A 26,824-nucleotide genomic window follows, 5' to 3' on the forward strand; every position below is an offset into this window, starting at 1 on the left:
TCCTCGACACTGCTGTCCACCCGGGGGAGTGCCGCTGCCATCCGCCGGGGGAAGGAGTAGCCCGACCGCCCGGACACAGATGATGTACGTCATGCCTAATCAGGCTAATCAAGCCTCTGAGAGGGATAAAGGCCGACTGCGGAGGATGGTGCTGGAGAGAGAGATCGTTTACGGACATGTCCGTCATGTGTGTGTGTTTGTCTTTTGTTTAAGTTCATCATTAAAATATAATTGATATTGCCAAGCCGGTTCTCGCCTCCTCCTTTCCATTGAACTACGTTACAATAACATTATCGCGTAGCGCTAGTGCACAATATAGGGGTAGAGGGGCGAACGGTCATCACGAGAGGGTGCACATCCGAAAAAATAAAAACTCTGGTGCGGCACCTCTCTGTCATTTTGCGCCCTAACCAACCGCCTGTGTCGCCTATGAAATAAGTGCGGGCCGGCCCTGCGCGTGGGTACCTGCGCATGCCATGGAAACATTAATATACAATGCAGAATAGTTGTCATTTAGAACATGCAGCTCTAGTCAAGACAAGTGGTTTTCAACTAGTTTCGGTTCATGACCCAGTGACCCAACACAGTACCAAAGTACCATCATTTATTGTACAAAAGGAACACAAAAAAATCTATCCTTAAATCAAATATGAATCTCATTAAAGATGAGATTCGGAGTTAAAAGTCTAAAAACCTCTTAAATCAGAGTAGTTTTTGTGAATTTTATACTCCAAAGGAAATTTTCACTATCATCATATTTTTGGTAAAGCTCTTGGCTAAACAAGCCAACATAACCAAACCACACTGGCAATAATGCAATGATCAACTACATTATAAAAACTATATACCAAATGGTTTAAATGTGTTCTTAGGACAAAGGCATTTTTCATGAAAGTCAAGTCAGAACAAGCTGTGACAATATTATCTGTCAGGCTGTCCCATGTTTTAAATATCATAAATGAATACAATTTCTAAATTGCAATATGTGTTGGCCAAAACAATGCTTTTATATTTTTGTCTATTATATTATATTATATTATACAGTATGTCAGCCAAATTCTTCAGTTTATATGGCCATTACTTCTGCAGTGCATTATTACTATGGCCATTAAAACTCTCAGAGTCTAAGGTGTGTGTTACCCTTGAAGCTGTACTGCAGTCAGGAGTTGAGTCTCTGGAGATTGATAGCCGAGACTGATTCTTCTATCCATCATTATGTGCACAAAATCACCTGCAAGAGAATTTAGCATTTTATGCTGTCTGATAACAAAGAGATTTGGCTCAAGCTTCTTGCCTTTTCCCCGTGAAGATCCTATAACCTTTTAAGAGAAAGTTCTCAACAAACAAATGTGCTTGCCGGCGAAATATTTCAAAAATTAGGGCATAGTAGTGAGAAATGACTCGCACATTCGCCCCCTTCTTTGCCAAAACAAAAACAAGAAAGCTGTGGCCACATGGAATTTATATTGTGTGCTTTTGGGGGGAATGCTAGCGGATTAATTGATTTGCCCATATTTGTCAGGAAAGAGCAAGTGGCTGACTCCAGCTTGTGTTATTAAAGCTAATACCTCAGCGGTTTGCCACCATGAATCAAACTCTGATGTGTCCTTATGATGTATGGATTTATTATTCAAAGTGTTGTGTGGAGCTAGGAGGCCCACTCATCCTGGCCCCCAGAGACCACCTGTGTTTTCAAAGTAAAGACCACTTAAGAGAATGGACCGGGGCGGCTGCATACCTGAGTGCCTCTGGATCACATGCTACTGTCCAGACCCAGGGCAACACACAGACCGTACTGCCTACAGACATCTGCAGACAGACCTCACGGTGTGGACTGTTTGGATGACATTATTGTCTCAAATGTAGTTCTGTAGTTTAAAAGACTCTGATACACCATATAAATCGGTCCAGCATTTACATGACATTAACTTCTATAATTTTATCCCACCAAAAGTGACCATCAAGTGCATGAGGTGTTGCAGCAGACACTTACCAAAGCGACTTGCAATAAAGTGCACACATCATGTTTTATACCAGGAAAGGTAGCTTGAAATATAACAATTGCTAAGTTATAGGGAAGCCCATAGCAATTTATATTTTTGATGTGAGTGAACATTTCCAGTGCAAAAACTAACCGCACAAAGTTTGGGTGTTTTAGGTGTTGTTATGGTAAGGGCATTGCTGTGTGGTTGCTAAGGTGTTCAGATTGGTTGTTAGTGCATTGTTTGGCAGTTGCGATGCTGTTTTGGGTGGTTGGCTCAGACCCTTGAACATGAACATACATGTGCATACTTTGATACAAGTCAAGACAATGAACATAGGGCATTTCTAGTTCAAATATATAACTTTAGATTGAATGTTAATGTGCCCATAAAAAAATGTTTTATTTTTTATTTATAAATTTTTTATCACACACTTTGGAAGAGGGCTTTTTAACACTTTTCACCAACCAAGGACTCTGTGTCAAAGAATGTCATTTTTGTCTAATTTTCTCTCTCTCTCTCTCTGTGTGTGTGTGTGTGTGTGTGTGTGTGTGTGTGTGTATGTGTGATGTGTGTATGTGTGGCGTGTATTTATCACTTTGTGGGGACCAAATGTCCCCATAAGGATAGTAAAACCGAAATTTTTGACCTTGTGGGGACATTTTGTCGGTCCCCATGAGGAAAACAGCTTATAAATCATACTAAATTATGTTTTTGAAATGTAAAAATGCAGAAATTTTCTGTGAGGGTTAGGTTTAGGGGTAGGGTTAGGTTTAGGGGATAGAATATAAAGTTTGTACAGTATAAAAACCATTATGTCTATGGAAAGTCCCCATAAAACATGGAAACACAACGTGTGTGTGTGTGTGTATGTGTGATAGGGTGTGAGGAATAGTATCATTAAGGTAATGTTCTAGAGAGTGCATTTAGCTGAACTGTGATGTCCCTCTTCTACTCAACGAGCTGCATTCACAGACCAATCTGCAATGACCTTTGCAGCAGAATATATCAGCAGGCAACAAGCAAACACACGCATACAGAACCAAATTACTCTTTGTGTGTGTGTGTGTGTGTGTGTGTGTGTGTGTGTGTGTGTGTGTGTGTGTGTGTTTGTGTGTGTGTGTGATCAATGTTAATAACAACAGATTACAATGCTAGTGTACAAATGTACACATATCAAAGTACAATACTCTGAACAGTCTCACCATTTTGTGACCATGTTACCTCCCCCCACCCCGATGACTCCTTCATCAGATTTTGGTGCAGTTATTAATAATACCTACATTACAACAGTATCATGACCATTCAATAGACTGTTATTCATTTTGCTTCAAAGTGTCAAAGAAATATATGTAATATACATCAATTAAAACAGTTCCTTAATTTTGAAGACTGCCCTTGACCATGTCTAAGGAGTACATCCAATGTGACCAGGCGAAAGAGCGTTGAGGGTGCCAACTAAGGCAAGCATTTTCTTAGTGCAGCCAACTAAGAGAAAAACCGTCTTTTCTGAAGCAAAGAGAATGTGTACGATGAGTCGTGATTTAGCAGCAAAAGTTTATGACAGCATGGTACTGTATATCAATCTCAAGAGTGTCCTTTAAAGTTGCAGACTTCAGGGAAGTCCCAGAACATGTGCTTATAAGTGCATGTGGAGCCCCCGAAACATAAATTACAATTAGGAGAAGGGGATAGTTTTATTAAATAATGTTTCCTGGGGGTGAGATACATCCTGTGAACCAATTTGTAATTGAGTTCCATATTGCATCCCAGCAAATATCACCATTATTGGCTTCTGTGCATGCACCACATATATCTCTATGCCAGATGTCCAATATTGGTAGTTGTTTATAGGAGGCTCCCAAATACAACATATATATAGATGATACCATACCCTTTTTCTGTTAGCACTGTGTGCAATGTGAGAAAAGGGATGGTAGTACCTCACGGAACTCCGTAAACTCGCATGGCGGATCTCAAGCACAAAAAATAAAAAAAAATAAAAAAATGTCCCTGGCAAGTTATATTCTGTACGTAAGTCATTAAACATCCGTAAACCATCTTTCCCAGAACTTTGATGCAGCATACCAGGTAAAGAGAAGATATGATATTATTAAGGCCAAACACCTCTTGGCACTCTTTAAAGGAATATTACAGTATATTAAATCTTGTAATCTATGAGGTAGCGCCAGATTGAGTTCAACTGGTTGCCAAGTAATGAGAGATCCAGGATTGAACCATACTGTGAGAGATTGCAAAAGTCGCATAGTTGTAGATTTTACACGAGGAGGTTTGCCATTCCATATGAATTTAGAGGCAAAACTTTAAAATATTCCAGTAATCTGTGGGTGGTGGAAGTGGAATCATAGAGGAGATCAAATTAAAGCAAGGTAAAACGTCTATTTTATGACTGATTTTAATGAAATCTGGGTTTGTAAGGATAATGGTAGCGCAGACCAACGAGTTAGATCCAAATCTATGCGATTATATATTATATATAGAATATTTCTTAAAGCTATTGTGTGTAGTGATGAAAAAAATCTCCACTCACAGATACCTAAAACTAGATAGTATCGGTAAGCATGTAGGAAGAGTAGACTGAGAAGATGAGTTATTTAAATGCATCAGTACCGCTTTAGTCCAGTTAATCTTATAACCAGAGAGTGAACTAAAATAATTAAGAATGTAGAAAGAACATGTGGAATTGAATTAGCTGTATCACTGACATATATTAATATATCATCATAGAGCTATCTGATGAGGTGTTACAAAAAGTAATGGGTCTCACCATGGTGTGTTGGTAGATTCTCTGAACAAGAGGCTCAAGGGAGAGAGAAAACAAAAGTAGAGAAAGAGGCCAACCCTGACGAGTCCCGCACAAAATGGAAAACTGTGATGAGCAAATACCTCCTGTCGTGACAACGGCAGAAGGATTAGCATATGAAACTTTGGTCATATTAATATACTCTCTACCTAGCCCAAAGCATTCCAAAAACTGTCCAGAGGTATTGCCACTCAAGCCTGTCAAAGGAATTCCAGTATCTAAAGACAATGTAGCGCACAGCGAATCATTTCTACTGACAGCATGAATGATATAAAGTAACCGACGTACATTATCAGCTGCCAAGGGTGATTTATAAAACCGGTCAGATCATTGTTCACCAGCTTAGTCATAAAAATGTCTAAACGGGAGGCTAAAATTTAGCATACAATTTGACATCACTATTTAAAAGAGACAACGGTCTATGATTCCCACAATGAGCTATGTCTTTGTCAGGCTTAGATAGCAGGGTAATAATGGCCATATTAGCATTAATATTAAAAGAACCATCATGAACAGGGTAACTGATCATATTTAACAACGCCTGTCCCAGATCTTCCCAAAAAGTAAGGTATAGCTCTGGAGGAATCCCATCCCATCCCGGTGACTTCTCCTTCTTCATGGCTATAAGAGCTATCTTTAATGCCTCTAGTGAAATTGGAGCATTCAGAGATGCTGCCTCCTCATCAGAGAGATATGGAAGTGTGAGATCCTGAAGAAAGTTATTACACATTAAAAACTAAATCAGATTTATATAATTTCTGATAAATTCTATATTAATGCCCTTGAGTTCACTTATCAAGCCATTGGGAGTTTGAATTGCCATAATATATTTGAATATTTTTCACTAGTCTTCAAACTAAAAGCTTGGAGATGACTTGGTTTAGTCCCATTGATATAATAAGTTCTCCTAGTTTTGTGCATCACAAGCTCAGCTCTACGCTGTAACAAGGAATTGAGTTTCACACATGTCAGTATTATTTTTGGACACTCTCAAAGTATGAATTCTGCTGAAGTCCCTCTAGACTTTTTAATTTTGTCTCGAGAGTGCATATTTCACTTAATCTGGTGTTATTTAGATGATCTGCAAATGAGATAGAAGAATCACATATGCAGCCCTTTATAGCATCCCAGAGAAAACAAGGATCATCCACCGAACTAGGGACGGGCATGCAATGATCGATCATGAAAACGATGATCGATAGCGATCACGCATGATGTGGCTTTTCACTTAATTCGAAATCTAGTGACAATTACCTGACAACTAAACACAAACGTGTCAAAGAGGGCGCTTATTTTAAATTTTGAGATTTATTACGTTTTGACTTTGAGGGGTATATTGATTATCAGGGACTTCTCATGGCAAACAAACTGATATAACGCTGAAATGCTATCATTACAATAATCAAAACTAAGAGAGTGTAATTAACCGTGTTTTTAACACCTGTCTCTGCAAAATTTGGATCAAACTGAGACGGAGCATAAATCGAAATAAAAACAAAATTCTGACCCGCTATATATGCTTTTATGTATGACACACTACCATCCTCAGTTATACAGTTCCAAGATGTTAAAAGAAAGTCTTCGTTTCAACACGTCAAGTAAACCCTGAGATTTGCTGTCTAATGAAGTTGATGCAGCCATGTAATAATATTAGTTAGAGAACCTCTGGACATCTGGTTTCCTCATCTGGAACCTCTGGACATCTGCCAGGTCAACGTGCTGTCTATGCAAATAATCAAGACAGGCAGTACGCTTAATGGGACAATTCAATCCATTCACATTCCAGCTAATAATGTGAAGAGTTTCCGTTGCCATTCTTTATTCGAAATTATTGACCAGCACGGGTCCATACCATCGAAAAAGCATAAACAAATACAACAATAGTTTGCTAGATAGGCTATCAATATAAGTCAAATGTTAACATTATGCTTCCATCTATCAACTGACCCAGATATCTCAGTTAAAGAGTCCTGAATGATATTATATGAGCTGTGTCGCTTTACCCATCTTCCCCTTCCTGTGTGACCAGGCCACTCAGAAAGCCCTCAACCTCCAGCGAGGACTTAAAGATGTGTTGTGTCGAACCTCGAGTCAGTTTCAGTTGTGCCGGGAAGCTCAAAAAGGTTTGATAGCCCATTTTCTGTGATTTGCTGGTGACCTCTATGAAGGCTAATGGTGACGGTACTGTAATCCATGGTAAATCTGATATCCTAGCTACCCTGAGAATTCCATCATGCTTGGAAAATGCAGCATCTTCATGATGACCGTTCGAGGCCTGCCTGTATTGTTAGGAAGTCATGGCAGGGAGAAACTCCTCCATCTTTTCCATTTCATTTGTTTGTTCGCATTCTGCCTGCCAGAGGATTTCCCTTGACGTGAAGCCATAATGTAGTTGCAAAATACTAAATAGCTAAATATTAGCCAAAAAATGTGTTAATTAACATGGATATTTCATTGAATATGAGTAGGGTCGACGGAGCTACAGAACTAAGCTGCCATCGTACTCACAGGTCACGTGACCCTCCAACCAAATGACTCTTCATAAAGTAAAACAAATGAAGTAAACTTACATTTACAAGCACAGTTACTTCCATGATTCTGTTCAAAAATAAAATAGTTTCAGTGCATGTTATATGACAGTTTCCAATCAACTCAGAATTGAGTTCAAAAAGTCAGAATTCCCAACATCCTACTTTAAAGGAATATTCTGGGTTCATTACAAGTTAAGCTCAATCGACAGCATTTGTAGCATAATGTTGATTACCACAAAAATGTATTTTGACTCGTCCCTCCTTTTCTTAAAAAAATATAAAAAAGAAGCAAAAATTATGTTTACAGTGAGGCACTTACAATGGAAGTGAATGGGGCAACCTCTTCATGTAATGGTCAGTCCTGCCACTGCAATGTTTGTAAATGGAGAAAGAACCTTTCTCCAGTACATGGAGGAAGCCATTTGTGATTTGCAGTAAAATAAAGGTACAATGGGGTCAAAAAGTCTGAGACAACTAAAAATGCTTCTATTGTGGATTTTTCTGATTACATGTTTTTGTATTATATAGAGTTCCAGTCATCTAATCTGATTGGTCAAGCATGATTGATACAGCATAACTCTTTTAAGCATGATAGTTGAAAGTTGAATTTAGTTCTTAGAATTATGTATATCTGGGTTTCCATCAAAATGTTTAGCATTTAAACACTTTCAAAATAATTTGACTAAAGAAAATACGAACAATTGCGTGTTTCCATCCACTAAGTCATGCATTATCTTGAGGGAGCCGCCTTGTCATGATGGAGCAGCTGAATGATCTTCTTTTTTTCAGGGAGAGTTTTATTTGCAGGATTGGAGCAATTGTACCTTGTTTTATAAAATGCTGCCAGCTGACGCCGCAGAGCAAGTATAACATATGATATAATCAGTGTTGGTTAAGTAATTCATTATTAACTACCAATTACATCTTCTACAGTGTAATTAGATTACTGTACTAATTTTTCTTTCTGAAATGTAATTGCATTACTTAAAACTAATTACTTCCTAAAACCCTTATCAACCTCAACCAGATGAAAAATACAAGGATAGACATTAAATTGTTCTGTTGATTCTTTCAAAAAAATCATATAAAATCTATTAAATTATTCATGAACTGGCCAAAGAATTTAAGGGGAGAGCATTAAATTAGAAAACATACATTTTAACATAGATAGAAATTAACAAGTGTTTTATATAGAATTGTTCTATAGCCTATACAGTACTTAACACAATTACATCAGAAGTAACTAATTAGATTACTGAAAAATTAAGAGTAATCCCTTACTGTACTGTTTTCTATGAAAAAGTCATTTAATTACAGTTATGAATTACTTAGTAATGCATTACACCCAACAGTGGATATAATGAGGGCTGAAATGGATGCAATGCCCATATGGTGCCAGCCTCCACATATCTGGGAGCGCTCACTCTCAAAACCGTTCTGGTAGGTTGTGAGGACCCACTTTAATGACCAGCTGTGGGTTAAACGTTTCCAAATGTCAAGAGTTTTATTAGAAGAATTGTGTGCAGATGTCTGTCCTTTCCTTGGGCCAGTCCCATCAAGCTATCGCACACTCATAACACATGTACAAATGGTCAAAACACATCATCGTTTCCATCACCTTAAGGCTCATTTTAACTAATGTGAAACTCTAGAAAATCCACCTTCTTCTAGCACATTACATTTTAAGCAGATTTTGAGTTTATTCGCATATCAATCGTTTCCATTCATGATTTCTTATGCGCAGTTTCAGAATGTGCATAAAAATAGTTGGATGGAAACCCAGCTTGTGTCTCCCTTTTGCTTTAATGACAGCAGGTATTCAAGCTTGGACGAACTTCACAAGTTTGTGCAAAATCTGATGCTTCATGTTATCCCAGCATGATTTAAGAATGTTCCAAAGAGCATCTTGAATGCAAGGAAATGTGACCTTTTGTACACATGAGTTAAAATGAGCTTATTCTATTTGTGACCTAGAAATAGTGTAGAATCTTAAATACTTCATGTTCGTTTGACATCAAAACATTTCTTTGTTTTGACATTTTTCAAAATCCAAAAGCTTTCGGTTTAATTCCAGGTTTAAGTGAGGAAAATCCCAGATTTTCAATGTGGTTTCAGAATCTTTGACCCCACTGTACAGTATAAAGTATGTGGTTTGTTGGAATCACAGAAGTGCATGATTAACTTATGTATTTATTGTGTTTATCACTGGAGGGTGATGATGTCAAGTTAGGCCGATTCCTGTGCATGTTTAGCGCCTGCCATTCACTGCATGCATCCAGGTTAAGTGCAGGTGTATTTGAGACAGCTTCGGCACAGTGGCCCAGTCTTCGCACCTGTCCCCTCCCCCTTAGGGAACCTGGCAGAGCTTTTCCAATAGATCTTTATTTACAGCACAGGAGTCGGAAACAACTGGTCAGTTCATTTAGCCTAAGGCCACTGATTTGTTCGTATTTACTACAACACCCAAAGAAAAGCTGGGGTATTTTTCCCTCTCTCCTTCCTATTGATTCGGCTCTTAGAAAATCTGCTCTGCTGTCTAAACACTATTGATCCCTCTGCTCTCCTCGCCAAGCTCTTGCTCCAGTGTATAAAGGGACTGGTTGAATTTAAATTTCATTCCTGACAACTTGTTCCTTTTTATTTTTACTTTTTTATATTATAATAATTTTTTTGTTGGAGAAACAAGATGTGGTTGACTCCAAGTGTCATTCAGAGTGGGTCAATAGGTGGCGAGCTGTGCCACTTTAAAGTGATGGTCTACACTACTGTATGTTGTCATGTTTGCCCCTGTGTAATGTTAGCATGAGCTGTCTTTTGATTATGATTGGTTATGCAGGTCACGTCAGTCATAGTCTTTTGATAAACGGGCATGGCAAATGGATACCTCTGTCCTCATTTACCACCCACTCTCTGACAGGTCAGGACATAGAATCCTTTATTTTAGATTTCACATATCCCAGCTGGGGTCAGAGTGCAGGGTCAGCCATGATACGGCACCCCTGTAGCAGATAGGGTTAAGGGCCTTGCTGAAGGGCCCAACAGTGGCATCTTGGTGGTGCTGGGGCTTGAATCCCCAACCTTCTGGTCAGTAACCCTGAGCCTCAACCGCTGAGCCACCACTGACTTACGTCGAAAAACAGTTGGAAATCAGCAGAGACGGACGCAAAATGCATTCAGTATGACCGGCCCCCTAAGCTTTCTATATATAAATGGCCCCTGTTATGTTTGGCTAGGGTCTTCATGGGCAGGCTTGGGGAGTAACGGGTAATACGTATTTAAAAGTTAATGTATTCCATTACAGTTACAATTTAAATAATTGGTATTTAGAATACAGTTACATTCAAAAAGTATTTTGATTACTGAAGAGATTACTTTGCATTTTATTGTCATTTGTTTCATTTAATATTTAGTCCTTTCAGATGGAAAACATTTATACATATAAATGATGCGATCCAAAGTGCATTTGAACAGCGGTGAAACACTTTCTTATGATGTGTTACATTCATATGAGCAGACAGAGAAGTACGTTTGGAGCACAAGAAATAGAAATAAACCTTGTGTAAATTGTCAGCTTTACGCTAAGCTAAAATGCTATTTCTAGCCATTTTACATGCACACGTTACCAGACACGATCATATTGTTTTATGAAGAAAATTCACGTTGGATCATAATTAATTTTTTTCTAGTAAGGCCTTGTTCCCGGTTACCCTCACAGCATTGGTCTGGTTTCACACTCAATTTGCGTTCGTCTTACATCATCACAAACACGCATGGTGAACACAACGCGACTCGGCATACTTTTAGTTTTTTTGGTGCCACTATGCACAGCAGAGTACGTCCAGGAGACAGCTGATTGCAAAGAAATTAATTGCTATATTTATAACCTATAATTGTATTTATTTATATTTTTTATAAGGTTATAGACAGACAGACAGTATTTATAGTGTTGATTGTACTTGTATGTCATTGTGGTGTCATTACTTTTTTGGGACTTTCAGGAATGTGTGGATCCTCGTGTGTTGTCATGTCGTCATCGGCTAAAACGCATGCGCTGGTAATTTACTTCCTGAACAAGTGCGCACCTGAGTCCGAGTTGCTTTCACATTAATGTGAATCGTGCTACAGTTCCAATGCAACCGAACTCAGACCACCACCTACAGGTAGTCTCGGGTTCGAACTAATCTGCCCGTGGGAAAGCACCCTTAATGACTAAAGATCACTCTGGCTGTCAAGTCAATCCGATCAGAAACTCATGTGGAAACACACATGACCTCTCAACTGAAAATTGCAGGACATTTTCTGGAAAAGGCTTTATGTATGAAAGCAACTCATTTAGGCAGGTCACTGGGTTTGGAACAGAGCTAGGATGTACATATTATACAGACTCTTTTATTTCAATAGTACAAGGAAAGTTTTGTTTATATAAATCCTGTGTGTATGATTGTTTAAATGGGTGCTGGTGGTATATCCTATTAAGAAATTTGTTTCTTTTTCTTTCTTTTTTTTCAGCTACAGGAGAAACATTCAGAGATATGTAGCCTCCAAATGGCATGAGGGGAGCTGACAGCAAGAGTGATCTTCCCTATAGGAGCAACTGAACTGTATCTTAGAGGAGCTCCACAGCGCCACCCTCAGGGTATTACCACAAACTACATCACCAATCCTGTACCCTTCTTCTCTCTGCCTATTAATGCTGCTCCAAAGGGGAGGTCCCGTTTTAATTATCATAAATATTCATATAATGACCACGAGGCTGTCCCACATTCCATTTCCAGCCCTTAATGATAATGCATATTTTGATAGATTATCATTACAACCATCCAAACTCTTATTATGATAAACGTAATTACCAGATTTATGGCAGAATTATTGTTTTCTTCCCCTGCAGCCATTTTGTTGAGCAAAACCAACTGTTCCCCCAAACCCCCCTGCACCGTAAACGGTCTGCTTCCCAGACCTTAACCCCCTTCGTCTCCCAAAATATTGAGCTGTTGATAAAGATAAAGATAAACACACAAACCGGCCTCGGCGGCGTCTGTGCCTGTACGACACTCCATCTGAACTGCATATACGCCCTGCCGCTGAGATTGTCATATGCCGTATTAAGAAAAATGCTCACGCTGTTTGACATAAATTGGAAAATGACATTTGGAAAGCGCTGCTGTTGTGGAAATTAGAGATATTAAAATTATAAATCAATGTCTGTGTAGAAGGGAGTGGTGGGGGCGGGGTTAAAGGTCACATGACTAGGCCCCTGTCGGGCAAACCTAAAGCCTCTGGGCTTTGATTGTTTAACCTATTCTTAAAGAAAGATGGGGAGGGGGGCTGTACCACAAGAGGATATTGTGTCTTTTCTGTGGAGTCAAGTCAGCTTATTTAGTGGCTCTCACACTGCAAACTGTTAATGGACCATCTCGCACCAAGGTGTGATATGCATTATGCAAAGGCATCCACTTGACACTTTTAACTTTTAAGTCTTTCCTCCCTGTGCCTCTCACCTTCACTTGCCTTTGTTCGTGTGTGTTTATGCGTTTGTGTGCGTGTGTGTAGGAAGAAGAGCACCAGCTAAATGTGGTGCAGATTGATGAACTCCAAAGAGAGGTTGACATGATGTTGGCACTGCTGGAAATAGAGAGAGGTCAGCAAAGCACATTCTTAAAAGTTCCTGCATGCATACACACTCGATACAGTGACGCAGGCCATGTTGTTAATCACGTTTGGACTTTCAGTGACTGTGCTCTTGCAATTCACACTTCTGTCTTTCGTTTTTAGAGGTCTAATGAGGGGTTGGGTAAGCTAGGCCTCTGAAATCCTTTTGAGAATCTTTTTTTTTTTTTTTGTCAGTTTAAAATAATTCAACACAAACCCTATACATTCATTCATAATAGATAACAATTCTGGGTAGACTTAAAAGAAAGCTAGCAAGCCAGAGAGAATAAAAGAGAGATCAGGAATTGGACTACATTCTCTTGTTTCACAGCTTGCCCTCCAAACCAATGGCTGCATTTTTATGTGCTAGTTACTGGTACTGGTTAACACATTTTTATTTATAAGAGATTTAGTATTAGGAGTAGGATTGTAAGCATTGCAATTAGTTTTGCCTGATTCATAATTAGATTGTAAAATATGCGGAAGAAACAATTTGTACCTGGATGTTGTGTATATATATATATTCTCTTGTTTCACAGCTATATATATATATATATATACATTTATGCATTTGGCAGATGCTTTTATCCAAAGCGACTTACAGTGCACTTATTACAGGGACAATCCCCCCAGAGCAACCTGGAGTTAATTGCCTTGCTCAAGGACACAATGGTGGTGGTCGTGGGGTTCGAACCAGCAACCTTCTGATTAACAGTTTAGTGCTTTAGCCCACTACACCACTCCATATATATATATATATATATACACTCCCTCCAGGTACAATTTGTTTCTTATCCATATATGTATATTTTAAGGGCTGTCGGTTTAACATTAAGTGCGATTAATTATATAAAAATAACGTGTTAAAATAATTATTGCAATTAATCACATTAGTACCTATTTTCCTACTATTGCAGCGATTCAAGTTTGAAGTAGCCAACGTGTAACTTAAGCTATTTTCAAAATGTCATCTACTTTTAACTTGATGTTTATGAGATGCTCCAAAAGACTGTCTGATGCATAAGTACATAGACAACAATTTTTAGGTTCTTCCTGTGATTGACAAACATATATATATATATATGTATACAGTATATGTAAAATGGATTGCTGTCCACTGTAGAGTTGCTCAATAACATTGGAATAAAACAGATAATATTTACTTCTAAAGCCACTTTTTGTATTGTCTAATCAATTCTTTACAATAATGTAATATATAAAATAATCTCTTTATAATTATTATATTTATTGTAGGCCCTGTAAAACTACTTCTATTATTATTTTCCTGTTTTCCTTTCACATTTACCCACTGCACTTCATATCTCTCTCTCTCTCTCTCTCTGTCTCACTACAGGACTGTGTAAAGGTAGAGGAGCTGGAATGACTGAGAGAAGAGCAACTCAAGGACAAGGTCTCTCTACTGCTCTCAAAAATCCACTGCCTATTAGCTTCTAAGTACTGTCTTCCTAACCCCAGTTAAGTGCAAGTCATAACCTCACCATAGTTCAAATTAGAGCCACAATGGCACGCATTAGACACTTAACACAGAGACCCCACGCTCACACCTACACAATCGCAAAGGATGTCTCGGATCAAAACAACGTCTAATATTATGACTGGCCCTAAAATAAAATCTTGCACAGAGGCGAGATCTCAGCGTCAGGAGGTACAGCTGATGCCACTCAACACGCAACAGGCTACTATTGAAAAGCTGTTCGGAAAACCTTGAAGAGTGAAGGTAACAGAGCAAGTGTTAGGTAGACCATGTTCAGAATGGAACTAGCTTATTCTTCTACTTACTGAACTTACTCATGTTTATTCTGAGCGTACAGAAAATGTGCATACTGTGCACATAATACATGCTATATATTACAGAAACACTAAGAGTGGCATGTTAATATGCTTTTCCAGACAAACCTAAGTGTTTGTGTGTGTAGAGTGTAACCTGAGGGTGAGCACAGAGACATTGTGTTTTTACAGTGTGGCCTCTGTACGTTTTGGGACCTCTGGAAGCAGCTGCATCAAAGTGCGGCCAACCGCCACTTACCGCTGTGTTTTTCCTCTGCTCCAAAGACAAGATTACTTTCCAAACAGAGTACAGACAGCTTGATTAATAGAGGGGTCCGGCGAGGTTCCCACCACAGTATATTTTAACACTAACTTGCGCTCATTTCATTCGCATGGACATTTATGCGCTGATCCTTTCACCGCAGGAGTTCGTCAGTTAATAAAAACACACCGCCTCTTGCGGAAACTCATTAGATATGAGATAAAACATAATTTAGATGTTGGGTTTGAGAGCTGATGGATGAGGTCACTTCTACATAAACTATGTTTTGGATTGATACATGCTCTTTGTTCGACAGATCCCTGTGTTTCACCGTGTGATAGGCCTGTGGATGTCAATCACAGAGTGATGCAACATTCATTAAAAAGATCTATGTAAATGCAGAATGTATTTTTGTGGATTCTGTGATAGACTTCAGCATTGGTGCTTTAAAAGGGATGAATATGAGTCACTTCTTATCTTGGAGGTCAGGATGCTAAAACCCCTCCAATAAAACTTGGCATCAAGAGTCTAAATCCATCCCCTTTAAGGCACCTTCTCTACAGCCATCAGAGTACCACTTTTTTACAATATTCATCACCTTGGAGTGGTGGTGGTGTAGTGGTCTAAGCACATAACTGGTAATCTGGTAATCAGAAGGACACTGGTTCAAACCCCACAGCCACCACCATTGTGTCCTTGAGCAAGGCACTTAACTCCAGGTTGCTCCGGGGGGATTGTCCCTGTAATAAGGGCTCTGTAAGTCGCTTTGGATAAAAGCGTCTGCCAAATGCATAAATGTAAATGTAAATGTAAATGTAAATCACCTTCAACAATAGATTTGAAGGCAATTATTGTCTGATTTCAAATCGCCATTACAATGTTCCTGTTATAATGAATAAATTCATCAGTCTCCTTTTTTGGAAGGACTATAATCATTTTGTGCAATAATACTTTGGAGTATTAAGACAATGTATTTGTTGAATATTTGTTGGTTACCATATTGAAGATCTGCTCTTATTGTTTATTCCTAAGCAGTAGGGTTTAGGCTTGTTTGGCGCCCTGGGCGAAACCCGCTTCAACACGCCCCCAAAGTTGTTGACAGGGGAGGCGGTGATGGTGATTCTAATTGAGAACGGCCCCAAAGTTGTTGATCGTGATGATTTGGTAAAGTGTTACAGAAAAACAAGGGCAGGGTAGATGTTTTCTGATTTATTATATGCGTGTTATATATGTGACATCCTGTATATGTTACTGTGTATAGGTCAGAGAGCAGGGAGAGCTGATTGTGGAGCTCCAGAGAGAGCTGGAGAAGTCTGAATTGAAGCACAATGAGAAAGAGCAGAAGGAATGGAAAGAGCGATGGAGCGCCGTCTCAGAGAAACTCAGACACACACAAACACAGTTCCAGCAGGCCCAGGACAGCCGAGATGGTCCCTCAGCAACCTAACGACACAGCAGGAGAAGATCTGCAGCCTACAGAATGAAGTGGACAAACTTCACATCACAGTGAGCGGAGGGAAGGAAACACTGAAGTAGGAGCAAAATATTGTTCCAACCCCCTATGCTGTAATTTTCTCAGTGGAACATAAAAAGACAATTTTGAAAAATCTTTGCACCTTTTACTTTCCATACAGGATAGTTTATAGTGGCTTTCAAGCTCTATAAAAATATATGTATATAAATAGTAGTGCTTAAGACTCATGCACTATATTTCATGTCTTCTGAAGCCATACATTAGCTTTGTGTGAAGACCAGACAATATTCACTCTCAGATCTTCATGCTGTTCATTTTGCAGCTCTCAAATGAAATATGGCACAGTTTAGATATCAATAACATTAAACCACATTAGTACGCCATGACGTCAAACCTGCGCCATATTTGATTTGAGAGCTACATAATGAGTTACATATATGATTTTATTTGAGAGTGAATAAAGATGTACATTTATGTCTGTTCTTCACACAAAGCTGCATATAGCTTGAGAAGACTTCGAATTTAGTGCGTCATATGTACTACTTTTATGGTTCTTTAATGATCTTTTTGGAGCTTGGCGGATGGGTCACTCTGTATTGCCTTTGAATGGAAGACAGGGAGACAGCAATTATTCAAATATCTAAATTTGTGTTCAACGGAATACAATAAAAGCATACGGGTTTTGAATGGGGGGGGGACATGGGGACATTATAGTTTGTGGTCTTAATGTTATAGATGTTTCTTGTCATTTCAGTTGATAGGAGAGATCCTGATACATAAATAGGTTTTTACACGGCTCTCTTACATACTTGATTCTGATTGGTCAATCATGGAACTCTACCATCAATTATTGTTGTATAAAAAAACGATTAACTGTAAAATTGACTGTTGTCACAGATTTCCTCTATAGCTGTGCTTGGTCTCTTTCCTCTCACTAAATAAAATCATTTCAACTCAAATCAATTTCTTATGTACATTTATTTGTTTATTTGGTAAGTAGCCATGTAATGAGCAGGATAATGCAAAGTCAGCCAATCATAATCGCAAAATAAACCTTCTAACCTAAAATCAATAATTTAATATATTCCCATAGTTTTTTATACAATTACACATTCACAGTGCTTCACGGGATTGTGGAAGACGGTAAGTACACAGCCTTGTACCTTTGTCTTTTTGTCTGATTTTCAAATACTTTTTTGCCTCAAAACAAAGTTTGTGATGTTGTGATTCACCTCAGAGCTGGTTGGTTTGGTTCATGGCTTGTAACTCTTTTATTGAGGATTTTATAAAAAGTCTATGATAGAAATGAATGGGGAAAATACTTATGAAATCCAGACGCTGAGTTAAGGTAAGCAGATACAAGTAGGCTTAACTCGGATTTACTATTTAAATGTTGTGTCAACTTAATTTTAATTGAATGGACTCAAATTTAGGTCATGCAATAATTCATCTTAAATAATGATTATAACTGATTCTAGGTCAAGCATTAAATAAACATTTAGCTCCACAGAAATGCACTGACACCTGCATTTCAAGTTGCACATACATTTACATTTATGCATTTGGCAGAAGCTTTTATCCAAAGTGACTTACAGTGCGCTTATTACAGGGACAATCCCCGCCCGGAGCAACTTGGAGTTAATGGTGGTGGCTGTGGGGATCGAACCAGCGACCTTCTGATTAACAGTTATGTGCTTTAGCCCACTACACCACCACCACAGGGTCAAACTTGACCAAAGGGGAAAAAGATCAACCTAACGTCGCCATCACATGAAACAACTATTTGCAACAAAACAATATAAATAATATTTCAAAAGAGTTCAAACCTGAGTTGCCTGCCAGGAACAACTCGAGACACCTTTATCCCATAGCGTGATGTTTCAGGAAGGTTAAAATTAATCTGATACTGTATTAATTAACACATAAAATTTCCCAGGCCTACAATATTTATTTGTTATTTATCAGCTTTGAACCAGGTTTATTGATTTTTTTTAGCCAGTATTCTGATGCTCAATTGGAATAAACAAGGGCAGTATAAAATGTTGTGCAGGAAAAGCAGTGAACAGATCTAGAGAAGAGAGAGACAGCTGAAGAGAGATCTGTCTCAACTACAGCATCAATACACCACCTGTTACACCCAGGTACCCTCTGCAGCCTTCACGAAACACATATCTGCAAAAATATCTACTGGCCTGCATGATGCAACATGACCTGCTGCAGTATACACTCATCAGCTAAAGTACTCTTGCATCTCTCTGCCTGTGTTTGTGTGTGGGTAGCTGGTAGAAGAGGAGTCCACGGCCTCCGGGCTGCTGTGGGAGCTGCAGCAAGCAGAGAAACAGAAGGATCTTCTGGGTTCTCGTGTGGCAGAACTGAACTCTGACATCCATCAATGGCAGAAAGACTTCAGGCAGCTCACAGAGAAACAGAGAGCAGGACAGAAGGAGGTACACAGCACAACTTACTGTACACACACTTCCTACCACAGTCCTTTTTGCTACACTTTCCAATTGCGGGTGAATTGAAAAAAAATTTAAAATGTCATCTGGCCGTTAAACTGCATTATTTCCTTAGATCCTCTGGAGCATTTGATTGTGATTGGTCAATTAGTGCATTCTGCAGACAAATATTTTTGTTTAATGGCAACTGTTTATTACTTTCATAAATTAATATTAGAAGTCTGGATCTGTGACCTAGCTAATAAAATACAATATTTATACAGGGTAACACTTTAACAAAAAGAAAATTAGTTAAAATCCCTGGACATGAAATTCCCCAAAGTCAGAGGTGGATAGTAATGAGCTACATGTACTCTGTTACATTTACTTGAGTAACGTTTTTGAAACAAAATTACTTTTAGAGTAGGTTTAAAAGTGGGCAATTTTTACTCACACTCAAGTAAATTTCTAATGAAATTCTTTTACTTTTACTTCTTTATAATGTGTGGCATACCTGTCGTTATATTACTGGGTTTAATTTTAATTAATGTGTAATTTATTGATAGATTATACCACAAGCTGTTTAAATACTCGATTCTGATTGGCTGGAAGGTGAGCAGTAAGTAAGGGATAATCCACGGCTAGCCATGCATTAAAGGATTTTAATGCACGACGTAGAGGCGAAGAACCACCCGACGCGAAGACACATTACATTTATTGAAATGCATTAAATTAAATGAAAACAAAAAAAAAACAAACAGTTTGAAATTTCGATAGGGGATTGTTTTACTCATCATTATACTAATTGATGTTAAACTCCACATTTCCATTTATCGTGAAGTTAGACATGGAAAAGGGTAGGGTTATTTCAGTTTTAGGCTTGGAGGTGAAATTATGTTTCGCTTTGCTTGTTGAGGTTCTAGATGTCAGTATGTCACTCCATGCCCTCCTCTCTGACAAAGATGGGGCCCAATATGACCACAAACTCGCCTCGCATCGGTGGCCTGTCACTGACATGATCTGGCGACTTTCTAGTCCTGCATCAGAGAGTCGATCCAACGGCAGTGCTACGTAAACTATGGTTTGTGTACATTTGTGAGATACCTTCCACTTGAACAACAAGAATTTAAAGTATACAATTTAGATTTGGAAAATAATATAAACACAGTTTAAATTTATGGGCAAAAACGAAATATCTATTACCAACCTCTTCACAAATACTTTTTAGCATATTGCCAAGGTAGTTGAGCCCCATCGGCTCCCTGGTGAACCACATTTCGGTGCTCTCGAGTTTGCACAGAGGGATGCGTCTCGGATGCAAATAGAACGCCCGGTATTTTCTGGACACTTTGACAGATATTTTTAAAGCTGTCCACGGGACAAAGTGGGTCGCCGGGGCTTGCAAACATAAATCCTCGTAAATTTTCTCTATCCGATCGCGGTGGGATCCTTGTGGTTTTTGCATCTGGGTTATGCGCCAGGGTCAGGTACTCTTTCCCATTCTCGTCTTGCCGGAGAACGAAAGACTCTTTTGATAGGTTACGGTTTCCTTCTCTTCCCCTCCGTGCAAAACACAGCTGTATGTCAAACCAAACTTTTCTTACAAGTCCTGTGGGTGTGAAAGGGAGAGTGCAGGTGCATTTCTAATTTTCTCCAAGTCAGACTCAGTAATACGCGGATGATGAACGCTGGTGTCTTTTCCATTTTTCCTGTAGCGCTTTAAAACTGATTTAAAGATGGCATTGCTTGACTTGAAGTCGTTATCACTTATGATGTTGTATTTTGTAATGTGACGGTTTATACCTGCTCTGAGACACATCAAACTTGCAACACTGTATTCGCATCCAGCGGTAGACTGAACAGAGGCATAAAACTCCCGCAATGTCTCATTTAAAAGAGAAGCAGAGTAGGTTTCGAAATCACAATTTTTCTGTCTTTGGCGCAAAAAGTCACTGAAAGTGTTAACTGCCCATTTAGTTGTCTTTTTCGTATTGACCTCATCTTTGTCGTCTTCGATCTTATCTAGCTCTGTCGGTGTTAATTCTTTGTGCCGCTTTTTGTCATTCAACGTCTTCTCTAAGTCTTCTATTTCGTCTTGTGCCTGGGCCCATTTCTCAAAATTGCCTTATACCACGGGCTGTTTAAGTACTCGATTCTGATTGGCTGGAAGGTGAGCAGTAAAACCGTTTAATGCACAGGTAGTACCAGTCAGTTTGATTACAGTTCGAAATTAATCCGCTACTATAATCATTGGTAACCATAGTAATACAGTTACACTTGCAAACAGAGTGAGAGAAACATATGAAAACGTTTATTTAGGTAGGCTAAATGGATGATTTTTGCATATCGTTTAATTTTTATGGTGAATATGGCAATTTTGGATATGGCATGCGTCCTGTATGGACATTGTGTTTTGGCTTCGCTATACACAACACATCATTTCATTTCATTTAAACAGACTGATCTCAGTTCAGAAGACTTTGGGCTGTCAGTAAAGTGTTACAATTTTTATGTATGGAGTCATGTGACAAAGCAACCTGGCGCCCATCACAGTGGAGTTTGTCTTTGGAAGAAACGGCAACAAAAAGCATCTGGTAAAAAACGTAAGTTTTTACATTTAAACCTGTTTGAGTAAAAAAATTACAGTCTTTATTTTCATCCGATGTGGTATTTTTTTTCTTCATTTGAACAATTTATTGCGGACAATAACTGTAGTTTTTCATTAGACATCCTATATTTACTGTGCATTTCCACACTGAGAAATTTTTTTTTGCTTTCAGAGGCTTTATATAAAGTTAGGATGAAAATAAGGTGCATTTCGAACTGATCTGAAACCAGTGCAGACAGACAGCACACTGGATGTTCAGTCATTCACTAAATAGGGAGCAAGGGAGCATCCTATAGATTTCCTATGAAGCTAAGTGCATTCACAACTAAAATCTGACAAACATTTCAGTTTCAGGCTGGAGATAAAGTTTGAACCACTCAACATGTTTTTTAGACATGGGACAATGGTAATCAGTGCATAGATTTAGAACTTATAATGTACATTTTATTTTAACGTGATTGACAGTGATTGGATGAACATTAAGAGTTTGTTCCCAAAGTAGAATAAACACTCCTGGAAACATAATACACAAATTAGTCCCGCTGTCCACCTATTTGGACATACATTTTTAGGAATTTTTATTATTATTATTATTTATTATTATTATTATTCATGTTTATTAGGTGCTACTAGTTACAAATCAAAAAGGGAAATGGAAAATGTGCACAGCAGTCATGCTCGGGTCTCAGGAGGTTAAAAGCAAACTTGCCATTGAAACATCTTTTACTTCTTTGTTTTAGTTGTAGGTCAAATGCACTGATCACAAAATGCACTGATTTCATCACACGGAGCATCAAAAGGACTCAGTGGGCCGCATCCAGGCAGGATCAAGGACATGGGCCGTCTCGTCCATCCACACTCACTCATGTACACAGAGGAATAAAGATGGACTTGACACCCAGCCTGTCAAAGGCCAAAAAAAACAAGCCAAACTTTAGCATATGCTGTCAATTGAAGTAGAAGCCTGTGCTGGTTTATTTATACATCTTTGACTGGTCAGTCATTTGTTTGGCAGTGTGTCCTTGTATGTTTTAAATGGGACAAACCTGTCACTTCAGTGCTGACTGGATGCTTTGAGTTCCTTTAGAGCTTTTTTTTTTTTTTTTTTTCGTATTTATTCATTTATTTGTACTTTTTACTCCAGAGTGAGTGAGCAGTGAATAATACATTGGATTCTGCTCCATGTACTGTTTTCTGTTTTTATCATTAGCATGCAGCCCCAGTTATCTGCCGAACTTATGAGTGCCTGTGAAATGTTTGTGATGTTATTTATTTATGTTACCCTCTCAATTATTCATTTGTTTATTTATTCATGGCAGAACTAACTGCAATTGGAAAATTCATTTTTGCTGAAGGGCACATACAACCCCCCCACCCGCCCCCACAACCACACCTCACCTTATCCTCCCTCCCCCTACACAAAAAGAGGGGGGCATATTCAGGCTTGTTATTAACTGCTTCATGTGGCACTTCCTCAGACTCAAGGGGAGATGTCCTTTTAATCAAAGTGGATGGCTTAGGAGACAGGGAAAGATAGACAGACAGACAGACAGACAGAGAGAGTACTTATCTTAAAAACTTTGCAGTGTGGGAAAAGATGGAGGGAGTTTATAGGGAGAGATTTAATTAAACAAGGTTGAACTGAATGGAACATTGTGGCAGGGTGGAGGGCGGGGCCGGGTCGTGATCCTGCGCGCCCGGTCCCGTATTAGGCTAATTATCTGTCCCTGAGGTTTAAAGGCCGACAGCAGAGGGCTGTGGGAGAGAGAGAGATCGTTAGCGGACATGTCCGCCATGTGTGTTTGTTTATGTGTACTGTTAAGTTTTTCATTAAAATATTATTTATGTTGAAAAGCCGGTTCTCGCCTCCTCCTTGCCCCATCCTTGAGCTGTTTTACACTGGTGCCAAAACCCGGGAGGGAGGAGGGATACGCCGCAGTAGAGTTCTCGCCACTACCGTCCACTCTAACGGAGCAGCCGCGGCCATCTGCCGGGGGACGAGGAGCCCAGCCGCCTGAGCGAGGACGATGGCCGCCGACCGCGAGGGGAGGAGGGGCTCCTAGCCGACCGCCTGGAGCGAGAGAACCGCTGCCAGGGGCGGAGGAGTCGCCTACCGGCCGCTGAAACGCGGCGGGGTTGGAGACCGCCGACCGCGAGCGGGGAGGGGCTCACTGCCGACCGCCTGGAGCGGGAGAACCGCTGCCAGGGGCGGGGAGACCCTTCTAGTCCCCGGGAACGCGGCGGGGTGTTCCGTCCGCCAGGGGCTGGAGGACTGCCGCGGATCCGCCCGGAGAGGCGCGGCTGTCGTCCGACAAAGGGTGGAGGAGTGGCCGAGGAACAAGCTGCGGCGTATCGGAGAACTGGCGAGTAAGAGTTTTTTTTTCTCATCTCTCTCTCTCCTCTCTCTCTCTCACTGTCGCTCTGCGTTGGCCTTTACCTCTCTTAAAATTTATAGTTTTGGGGGGGTACTACACTCTTACAGGAAGTACCCCCCATTTTAATTAGTTCTGTTTCCCTCCCCTTGTCCCTCCCTCGTCCAGGTAGATGGGGATGACCTGCCGGCAGACAGCGCGGAAGGCGCGCCCTTCCCCAGGGAAAGAGGGGGATGTACGTCAGGCCGGGGCTCCCCAGCCTGAGAGAACGGGGGAGGAATGTGGCAGGGTGGAGGGCGGGGCCGGGTCGTGATCCTGCGCACCCGGTCCCGTATTAGGCTAATTATCTGTCCCTGAGGTTTAAAGGCCGACAGCAGAGGGCTGTGGGAGAGAGAGAGATCGTTAGCGGACATGTCCGCCATGTGTGTTTGTTTATGTGTACTGTTAAGTTTTTCATTAAAATATTATTTATGTTGAAAAGCCGGTTCTCGCCTCCTCCTTGCCCCATCCTTGAGCTGTTTTACAAACATATACATTCAGGCTTCTTTATATCTCTGAGTGCAGCCATAATGGGCCCCAATTCCTGCTGGATTCCCTGAGGCCCCGATGCTTTCCTTCTTTCTCTGCCAATTCTTTGTCTACCATGTCGACTGTAATTATATGGATTGTAATTTTGTTTAATTTCAAACTAGCATATGCATGTGTTATAATTAATCATTTTAAATGATGGAATCCGAGAGGCTTGTTGTGTGTTTGATAAGTGGGTGTTGGCATGTGTATATGGTTGTATAACAGGAGCCAGCTGGTACGTGATAGCTGTGCAGTGTGTGTAAACTTCCCTGGTCTCAAGAGGCGGATTAGCGACTGACGCTAGAGTCTGTAGCCTTTAGCCTCCACATTAGACTCCCATGCCGGAAGATGCCGCTTCGAATCATGCTCGGGGCGGGTTGAGCAGGACCAGTTACAGTGGTGCCGTGACATGGATGGGTGTGAGGTTTAGGGGGTGAGTGTAAGGGGAGCCAACTGGTATGTGATAGTTGTGTGGAATGTGTAAACCTCACTCCCCTGACCTCAAGAGGTGCACTAGCAACTTATACTAGAGGCTGTAGCATTTAGCCTTCTCGTTAGCATGTCGTAGTGATGGATTTTGGCCAGGCCATTTAATCTTCTGACAATTTGGTCATTGTGAGATTATTGTAACTGGCAAATAACCTTGCAAGCTTTGGTTGATGTACCAAAATGTTAGTTTCAGTTTGGATAGGCTTGTGAATAAATAATACACTTTTAAGTGTCCACTGGATCATCTGATTTCTGGTCACCATCCACTTGCATTGTGAGGACCAACAGAGCTGAATATTCTTCTAAAAATCCCATTTCCATTTTTTTGTGTTCAACAGAAGAAAGAAAGTCACTCACATCAGCATGAGGATGAGTGAATGATGAGAGATTTTAAATTTTTGGGTGAAATATCCCTTTAAGCAAGTAGTATTTGGTGAACATAGCAGCTTTATTCTAAATGGACCTCTCCATGTAGAATGAAATACCATTTAGACTTATTGCTCACATGACTGGAGTGTTCATCTCGTTTGAGTGGTCATGATTTTATACATATGTTTCAAAATTACAATAGATGTTGTTCAAAATTGATTCAAAATCGATTTGCCCATTTTTCCATTGTACATAAACTACACATACTCTATTAGGTAACCTGTGTGAACTTGAGGGGAACTGACTTCATACATCCATTAAAAATGATCTTGGATCAGTTGGTTGAAACTAATCGCAAAGAAGTAGTTCAGAGTAAAGATCTAGCACAATTTGTCTGCAGATGCTTCTTGGTTTTTTAACTAATGCAATGAAATGCATACATTTTAGCTGTGGCTTAAGTGTCCGAATATCTTTTGGAGCCACGGTATATACAAGCATATATGGAAACTGTGCAATCAGAACTCAGCAGAAAGAGCTGCAGATATCCACACAATTGGAACACACACCATTCACAAAGTTCTACACATTTCCCCAACCCTTGCATGTTCAGTATTTACATACTTTGACATCTCTGATCATGCATGCCGCTACCGTTAAAAGTGTATACTCTCACCTCCATTTAAATGCAGTTTGCCGTGATTCTGTAATTCTGCAATCTGTAGATTTTCCCCCAAAGTCAGCCAAGAAAGTGCATAAAAATATATCCAGATCCCATCTAGGCCTGTCCATCGCCCACCCTGCTTTCCAGATATTGGCATCAGCCATTGAACATCCCATATCTGTCAACCATTAACATATGTTTAATGTTGTCTTTTGTATGGCTGTTGTCTGTTTAGCTCGCAGGGCAGATGCGGAAGTTCCCATCGAGGGAAGAGAAGGTTGTGGCCCTGTAGAAGGAGGTGAAGAGACTTCAGGAGATCTTGAAACAGAGAAAGGTGATAGAGGAGGACAAACAGAAACCGTCACAGCTCCAATGAGAAAGAGATACCATAAACACACAGGTAAACACACAAAATACATAACACTCAAAATTGCCCTAACTAGTATTGTACAGCATTGAGAAATAGAAATATGATGGCAACTGCATGCACGATCTTACATCTATTACATTAAATAAGTTGATAATTTGTAATGTCGTGAATGGTTTTCTTATAACAGGTTAAGGTCATAAACGTTTCAAGCAATAAATTATCAGCGCACGTTGATTTTTGACCATTACCCAGATTTCGCTCTGCATGTACATGAATACACCTTTACCGGTGTTCTTACCTGCTTATCCAATGTGCGCAACTGTCGTGTGTGTGCGCATGCCTGTTTACGTTTTGCCGTAAAGGTCTCATGGTCTTTTTGCTTTGTCTGATTTACTGAATGAGCTGATATTTGGTAGTTGTCAGCATATTGGTGTGCA

General features: G+C 39.8%; 1 pseudogene; it reads left to right on the forward strand.

Moving 5' to 3' along the window:
* LOC127645596 (myosin-13-like) overlaps positions 1-26,824 on the forward strand; it is a 108,496-nt pseudogene that overhangs the window by 40,604 nt on the left and 41,068 nt on the right.

This window comes from Xyrauchen texanus, chromosome 1 (assembly GCF_025860055.1).
Source record: "Xyrauchen texanus isolate HMW12.3.18 chromosome 1, RBS_HiC_50CHRs, whole genome shotgun sequence".
Taxonomy (NCBI): Eukaryota; Metazoa; Chordata; class Actinopteri; order Cypriniformes; family Catostomidae; genus Xyrauchen; species Xyrauchen texanus.